Source organism: Procambarus clarkii, chromosome 65 (assembly GCF_040958095.1).
Source record: "Procambarus clarkii isolate CNS0578487 chromosome 65, FALCON_Pclarkii_2.0, whole genome shotgun sequence".
Taxonomy (NCBI): domain Eukaryota; kingdom Metazoa; phylum Arthropoda; class Malacostraca; order Decapoda; family Cambaridae; genus Procambarus; species Procambarus clarkii.
Window position 1 is genome coordinate 11,527,977 of NC_091214.1, and position 9,160 is coordinate 11,537,136.

The window sequence follows — 9,160 nt, forward strand, 5'->3', positions numbered from 1 at the left end:
GGGCTCTTGTAAACAGACACCATTTTTTTAAAAAGTCGTGGGCCAAACTCCTGGGTGTTATTGACCTCAGTATTGAGTGAGCAACCAAGCCTGACGCACGCAGCATGAGCTAACAGCACTGCTGTTCAGCTTGTGACCACAGCATCGCCTAAAAATGCCAAAATATACTTGTTCATGCTATTATGTAGCGATGATATTATTACAGAAGACCCCTGACTGTGATAAAACTGACCAGGGTTCTGATAATAGCAGGATTGTGGTGATATTTAACAGTAGCAGTTACAAGACGTACATTAGTTATTGAAATGATACTTAAAATGTTAAGGATCTCTTGTGAAACACATGTGCAATAATAAAGTTTTTTATTATGTAAAATAAATAAAAAAGGCCCAAGAGCCATGAAGTCACAAAAATGCAAGGCTGGCAGAAGCTGGCGTACATAGGAAAGACGAAGATTCTTCATATTTGAAGACTCTGCTTCTCCAAGACGGCAGTCACACCCTGCTTGCCCTGGACAATCACCATATGGAGGAGTGTGTTTACTGTGAAGGGAAAGTCCACAAATGCAATGCCAGCACGAGTCAGTCTTGAAGGGTAAACGGTGATGGCACCCTCCCAGTAACACAAAAGCCGAGCAAGCCCAGTGAGGAAGACCTGTTGATGGGAAAGGAAAATTTTTAGTTATACACTTTTATTTTATAAGATTCCAAAATATTACATTGATATAAATTTGTGAGAGTATTAGGAGCATTTTGAGTCATCTTGAGTCCTCTCCTCACTAAGCAACTAACTGCCAAAAGATTAAACAACCCCTGGCCCACAAGTTGCATACTGTACATGAAACAATTAACAAGACGAATATGAAAAAAATCAAAATAGAATTTGCCTAGTTACAAAACAAGAAGTTAAGAGATACTCTTCAATGATTACCAATATAATACAAAGAGCCAAAGCTTCCTTTAATGAGAATGGATTTAAAGAAGCAAAAGGAAATATGAACATTACATGGAAAGCCGTCTCTAACATCCTAGGGTCTAAACAACAATCACTTACCAAGCAGATAAAACTCTCCAAAGATAGTTACACACTTGCAACAGACTTATATATTGCAAATGAGTTCAATAGCTTCTTTTCATGAATTTGTACAAACCTTGGCAGAAAAATTCCAAAGACCCAGACACATGTTACTACATATCTAACAGGCAGCTAACACTCTACTCCTTTTACCAATCAGCCTGACAGACATTATATCCATAATTCAATTACTTAAAATCAAAGCTTAGAACATTAATGAAATAATGTCTATGATATATAAGAGTGCTTCCCTGCTCTTGCAACACCCATTCCTCTGCTATTCAACAAATCTCTAGTGTTCTACTTTTCCTGATATCCTTAAAAAAATAACAGTGGTGCCATTTCATAAAGGAGGCAAGACAACTGGCAAACAATTACAGACCAATACCTATACTTCAAATCTACCTATACTTTCAAAAAAAAGTTTTTTTTAATAAACAGCTCTATTCCTACTTTGTGAAACTCAATATACTAAGTCCCTGCCAGTTTGGCTTCTGTTTCCAAATGAGTATCAATGATGCCATTATTAGTTTGCTTGATATAATCTACACTGCCCTTGACAAATATGAGTTCTCAATTGGCCTATTCATTGACTTGAGGAAAGCCTTCGATACTATAAACCATAACTACCTCTTTAAGGGGCCCAGTGCTTGGGCACCAAAACTTCATCATACACACTCAATTTTTTGTGTGCATAATCCTCATGGCAAATGCTCCAACTTTTCCTTTTAAATCAACATCACAACATGAACGGAAAAAAGTTACAAAAAAATAAAAATTCAAATTGCTCTAAATATTTTATGTCACCAATTGTTATTTTATTCATTATGGTCTCAGAATGGCATATAACTTTCAATTGCCAGTGAGAAAAATATTGTTCAAGAGTATAGTTTTCTGTAAAATATTTTTTGAATGGGGGGCCATCCAAATATGTGCCAAATTTATATGCAAAATATTTATAACTCCAAACGTTATGGCTTTATGACAAATCGATTCATTAGGAACCTTAGCACTAAGAACTTTGCACATATGTAAAAATGGTGAGAATCGGTCAGAAAATGAATTTTTTATTACATCTCAAAAGAAGAAAATGTTTTTCACAGAGAAAAATCCATCTAAAGTTCGCTTAGTGCCGGATATGTATTCTCCAAGATGTAGAAGTCACAACAAAATCCACATAGAAACAAAGGAGAGAAAAAAGTAAAGTGGTTGTCTTCTTTTTGTATAGACATAATAAATATTGCCATTTGGCTATGTATTTATATGATATATAATAGAATACAGCATAAAACAAAATAAGAGGGGTGGTAGAAGAAAAGATTAGTGTTCAGTGAGAATCCACAAGGTGTTCTCTGAATACTCTTTATTTTCTTCAAGGCTGTGGGTCCCTACAATTGCACCAGAGGTGGTACACTCCCCTATTATTATTTAAACAGGTGAGTACACACACGGTGTCAGCAAACTTAGCCTCCAAACACACACACACATGGTATCAGCAAGCTTAGCTTCCAAACACACACACACACACATGGTATCAGCAAGCTTAGCCTCCAAATACACACATGATATCAGCAAGCTTAGCCTCTAAACACACACACACACACACACAAATGGTATCAGCAAGCTTAGCCTCCAAACACACACACGCATGGTATCAGCAAGCTTAGCCTCTAAACACACACACACATGGTATCAGCAAGCTTAGCCTCCAAACACACACACACAGAAAATGGGGACATTGAAACAGTTGATAAACTGAATTTCAAGAGAGAGAGGTCACTATGGGGAACTTCAATTTTTTTTAATAAGTAATTAGGCAGACTTGTTGCTAGACAGGGAATTAAATTAAATGTATGCCAAATTTTGCAAAATATAAAATGAAGTCACACAAATATTCATACCAAAACAGAGATGTAGGGCCAGAAAACAGGATTGGTTCAACAGAAATTGAGAGAGGGCCACAGACCAAAAGACACAAAAATGGAATCAAAGACATTGAAAAACTACAAGCAGATGTCAACAAAGTTTTCGATTGGGCAGCAGAAAATAACATGATGTTTAACAGTGATAAATTTCAGATACTCAGGTACGGCAAAATTGAGGATCTGAAACATAATACCGGGTATAAAACACAATCGAATCTTCCCATAGTAGAAAAACAGCATGTCAAGGATTTGGGAATAATGATATCCGACGATCTAACGTTTAGGGAGCATAACCAAGCAAATATTGCGTCAGCCAGAAAAATGATCAGATGAATTATGAGAACTTTCAAATCCAGGGATCCCATCACAATGGTTGTACTCTTCAAGTCACTTATGTTGTCCCGTCTCGAGTACTGCTCAGTATTCACTTCCCCCTTCAGAGCAGGAGAGATTGCTGAAATAGAGGGAATACAGAGAACATATACGGCATTCATAGACGAGATAAAACACCTAAATTATTGGGATCATCTCAAAGCTCTCCAAATGTACTCTCTAGAAAGGAGACGAGAGAGATACCAAATAATATACACATGGAAGATACTGGAGGGCCAGGTCCCAAATCTACACAGTAAAATAACAACGTACTGAGTGAACGATATGGAAAAAAATGCAAGATTGAACCAGTGAAGAGCAGAGGTGCCATAGGTACAATCAGAGAGCACTGTATAAACATCAGAGGTCCGTGGTTGTTCAACGTCCTCCCAGCGACTATAAGAAATATTGCCGGAACAACTGTGGACATCTTCAAGAGAAAACTGGACTGTTTTCTAAGAGAAGTTCCGGATCAGCCGGGCTGTGGTGGGTATGTGGCCCTGCGGGCTGCTCCAAGCAACAGCCTGGTGGACCAAACTCTCACAAGTCGAGCTTGGCCTCGGGCCGGGCTTGGGGAGTAGAAGAGCAGAAACCCATCAAGCAGGTATCAATATAGGAAGAAGCCAAACCCCCAAACATACCAGCGATACAAAGATGCGAGAAACAACTATACAGCAGTAAGGGGAGAGGCAGAAAGAAATTTTTAAAAAGGGATAATGGATAACAGGATAGTAAATATGGATAGTAAAACAGAACTGGGCCTATTCTATAAATTAATAAACAACAAATTGCAAGTAAAGGATAATATCCAGAGGTTGAAAATAGGAAACAGATTCACAGAAAATGATAATGAAATGTGTGAAACATTAAACGAAAAGTTCCAAAGTGTGTTTATACAAAATGAAATCTTCAGAGAACCAGACACAATAAGAATTTCAGAGAACATCATAGAGCGTATAGAGGTGTCTAGAGATGAAGTGGAAAATATGCTAAAGGAGCTAAGTAAGAACAAAGCAGTTGGTCCAGATGGAGTTTCACCATGGGCTCTGAGAGAATGTGCATCTGAGCTCAGCCTTCCACTTCACCTGATCTTTCAGGCATCCCTGTGTACAGGAGTCATAGCAAACATGTGGAAAAAGGCTAACATAGTTCCAATCTACAAAAGTGGCAACAGGGAAGACCCCCCCCCCCCTCAATTATAGACCTGTATCATTGACAAGTATAACAGTGAAAAGATTAAAAAAAAAATAATAAAAACTAAATGGGTAGAACACCTGGAGAGAAATTATATAATATCACACAGATAGTATTGTTTTCGATCTGGAAGATCCTGTGTATCGAATTTACTCAGTTTCTATGATTGAGCCACATAGATTTTAAAGGAAAAAGGTAGTTGGGTTGACTGCATCTATCTAGACATAAAAAAGGCTTTCGACAGAGTTCCACGGAAGAGGTTGTCCTGGAAACTAGAAAATTTTGGAGGGGTGATAGGTAAGCTTCTAACATGGATGAAAAATTTTCTGACTGATAGAAAAATGAGGGCAGTAATCAGAGGCAATCGGACTGGAGAAGTGTCACAAGTGGAGTACCACAGTACATGCACCAGTAATGTTCATTGTCTACATAAATGATCTACCAGTTGGAATACAGAATTATATAAACATGTTTGCTGATAAAGCTAAGATAATGGGATGGATAAGAAATTCAGATGATTGTCATGCCCTTCAAGAAGACCTGGACAAAATAAGTATATGGAGCACCACTTGGCAAATGGAGTTTAATGTGAATAAATGCCATGTTATGGAATGTGGAATAGAACATAGATCCCACACAACCTATAAATTATGTGAGAAATCTTTATATAATTCTGATAAAGAAAGAGGCCTAGGGTTGATTCTAGATAGAAAACTATCACTTGAGGACCACATAAAGAACGGTGTGTGAGGAGCCTATGCCACGCTTTCTAACTTCAGAATTTCGTTTAAATACATGGATGGCGAAATACTAAAGAAATTCTTCACGAGTTTTGTTCGGCCAAGGCTAGAATATGCAGCGGTTGTGTGGTGCCCATATCTTAAGAAGCACATCAACAAACTGGAAAAGGTGCAAAGACATGCTACTAAGTGGCTCCCAGAACTGAAGGGCAAGAGCTACGTGGAGAGGTTAGAGGCATTAAATATGCCAAAACTAGAAGACAACAAACAGAGGTGATATGATCACTATGTCTATGATTTCCCGAGACTTGGAACTTCAAGAACAAAAGGTCATAGATTTAAACTAACTATTGCAGGATGTGCAGAATACCCCCGTTGAAAAGCAGAGGTGCAACAGGTACTCTGAGAGAGAACTCTATCAACATCAGAGGCCCGAGACTGTTCAACACGCTTCCACTACACATAAGGGGCATAACCCCTCACAGTGTTCAAGAGAGAACTGGATAAGCACCTTCAAAGGATACCTGATCAACCAGGCTGTGATTCATATGTCAGGCTGCGAGCAGCCGCGTCTAACAGCCTGGTTGATCAGTCCAGCAACCAGGAGGCCTGGTCGACGACCGGGCCGCTGGGACGCTAAGCCCCGGAAGCACCTCAAGGTAACCTCAAGGTAAGGTAACTAAACTAAGATGCCAAAGAAATATACAAAAATTCCCTTTCGCATACAGAGTGGTACACGGTTGGAACAAGTTAAGTGAGAAGGTGGTGGTGGCCAAGACCGTCAGTAGTTTCAAAGCATTATGTGACAAAGAGTGCTGGGTAGACGGGACACCACGAGCGTAGCTCTAATCCTGTAACTACACTTAGGTAATTACATATGGTGTCAGCAAGCTTACCGTCGAAACACACACAAACAGCCTGCCTATTATTCAAGGCCTTCTCTGAGTACTCTTTATTTTCTTCTCTGAGGCTATGGGTCTCTAATCTTGCACCAGAGGTGGTACCCCTTTTAAGTTTTTAACTACTGCACTGAGTACCTGATTTTGGCAAAAACTTTTTAGTGCAATTGTCAAGGACATAGTTCTTATATGTTTTTTTTATAAATATTCAGGTATAGTTAATGTCAAAATGTTTCAAAACTCAACTATTTATGTTTCAAAACAAAAAAAGTAATGAAAACATTACAAAACATTAAAATATAGCCTAATTAATTAATTAATAAAATAGCACAACTCTCAGAATGCCTAAAGGTGCTTTGAGCAATGAAGTAGTTAATTTTATATATAATATTATATATATAATATATATTTACCTGTGACTACTGCTTAGCAAAAATTTGATCTCTGTGAAAATTGGTCTCGTCATTGCTAGGAGATATTTTAAGACCATGATTTGCTGTGGATGGCACTGTAGTCTTCAAGTCATCAATCTAAAAATAGAGGTAATCTTTTAAAATGTAAATTTTGTATAAAAAAAATGCAAAAATACATTGCAAGAATAATATGAAGTTATTATACAATTTTTGTTAATTATTTAAATATTTGTGAGACATTATTAAAAATGTATGAAGTACAGATTCTCTAAGACCTGATATGTATCTGCTTATGTTCCACCACTTTACATTCAGGGCTGAAGAGAAAACACAGCCAGTAAGGTAATGATCACTTAGGATGGACTGGGATGCCACATGTACTATGATAGGTGGGGGCTAAGCTGCATGAGGCTAGGATGCCCAGCCTGCCTTGTCTAGGCTGGGCTGGGCTAGGCAACACTTGGAAGGAGTCAACAAATCTCTGGAGTGCCTTACTTTTCCTGATATCCTTAAAAAAGCAAGAATGATGCCATTTTATAAAGGAGGCGAGACAGCAGACATAAACAATCAAAGAAAAATATCAAATCTACTTATACTTTCAAAAATATTTGATTTTTTTTTAACAAACATCTCTCTTCCTACTTTGTAAAATTCAACATGAATACAAAGTCCTTGTTAGTTTGGCTTCCGTTTCCAAAAGAGTATCAATGATGCCATTATTAGTTTGCTTGATATAATCTAAACAGCCCTTAAGAACAATGACTTCTCAATTGACCTAAGAAAGGCCTTTGATACTGTAAACCATAACTACCTCTTACTTAAAACTTCACCACTATGGTATTCAAGGCCTTGCTCTGGACTATATTCGTTCCTATCTCAGTGTCCACTGAAATAGGAAAAATTTTTCCTAAAACAATGTCCCTCAAGGATGTCAACCAACCAACTTACACTAAACATAGAAAAAGACCTTCTACATTTTATTTGGTAGAAAATTATAAAATCAGATTCATCTTTAAATAGACAATGTTAACATTACCAATACAAATGAGGGGCAGTTCTTTTGCCTATATATACATAAGACACTGAACTTCAGCACCCACATACAGCACATAACCAAAAAGGTCTCAAAAATGGTCGTTAAAATTTATAAAATCAGATATTACGTTCCCCACCCCGCTCTCCTCCCATTATACTATGCACTTATCTATCCATCAAAAAATTAATATTTTTTTTTAACATTTTATATTCATATATACAAGAGTTCTTACATTCATGTACAACCACTAGCACACATAGCATTTCAGGCAAGTCCTTAATCCTAATTTTCACACACACACACACACATACACACACACACACACACACACACACACACACACACACACACACACACATAGTGTTTGCAAACGAGAACATAGATAGTGTTTGCAAACGAGAACACAAAGGACACGATTCTAACAATGAAAAGCCACCTGCAACATGTGGGGGAATTCAAAAGAGTATTCCTCCAGAGGGACATGACGAGGGAGGAGAGGGCCATGGCGGCAGAAGCAAGGGAGGAGAGGGCCATGGCGGCAGAAGCAAGGAAGAAGCGCAGGGCGAGAGGGGAAAACCAGGAAACCACAGCTCCCAACACATCACCCCCAGAGGCGAGGGGGGAACCCACAACCAGCGACCCAGTAACACCAGCGGGGAGGGCAACCCCACCACCCTCCTCTGCATAGAAAACCCCCCTTTTCTTCCTGTCCTCCCGCCCCATACCCTCCCTGTCCTTCCCCCCTTCACTTGACCCCCCACCCCTCATCCCAGTATCCTCTGCAACCCTGGTATCCACCTCACAAATCCTCACACCCATGGCACAGCTTCCTCCACCAGCAGAACATTCACCAAGGAGGAGATTTGAGAAGGGACAGAAGAAAGTGAGCCTCAAGGCAATGTACACTAACATAGACGGTATTACAAATAAAGCAAATGAACTTGGAGAATGGGTACTAAAGGAAAACCCAGACATAATAGCTCTCACAGAAACAAAGCTGACGGAAACAATAACAAATGCAGTGTTCCCACAGGACTATTATGTTATGAGGAAAGAGAAAGAAGGAAGAGGTGGGGGTGGTGTAGCTCTGCTGGTAAGAAAAGGCTGGGATTTCGAGGAGTTGGTTGTTCAGGGATGTGAAGGTTTCAGTGACTACATAATAGGAACAATAACAACTGGAGGGCAAAAAATTATAGGCGTAGTCATATATAATCCACCACCAAATGACAGAAGACCCAGACAGGAATATGATAGAAACAATATGGCCACCATTAACATAATGGAGAGAGCAGCTTCTGTTGCAGGAATGGATCTGGACTACTAATTATGGGAGACTTCAACCACGGGAAGATAGATTGGGAGAACAGAGACCGGCATGGAGGACCAGAAACATGGAGAGCTAAGCTGCTGGACGTGGCAGCAAGAAACTTTCTAAGCCAGCACATCAAGGATCCAACAAGAATGAGAGGAGAGGATGAACCAGCAATGCTTGATCTGATATTTACCC

General features: G+C 39.0%; 1 long non-coding RNA gene across 1 annotated transcript in view; it reads right to left on the reverse strand.

Annotated features, from left to right (window-relative positions):
- Positions 1–347: 347 nt before the first annotated feature.
- The window catches only part of LOC138354929 (uncharacterized), a 14,561-nt gene continuing 5,748 nt past the window's right edge, over positions 348–9,160 (reverse strand). Inside the window, exons 2-3 of the long non-coding RNA XR_011223720.1 lie at positions 6,618–6,734; positions 348–654 (exon numbers count right to left, since the gene is read on the reverse strand). This is a non-coding gene — a long non-coding RNA (uncharacterized lncRNA). The remainder of the gene's footprint in view (positions 655–6,617; positions 6,735–9,160) is intronic.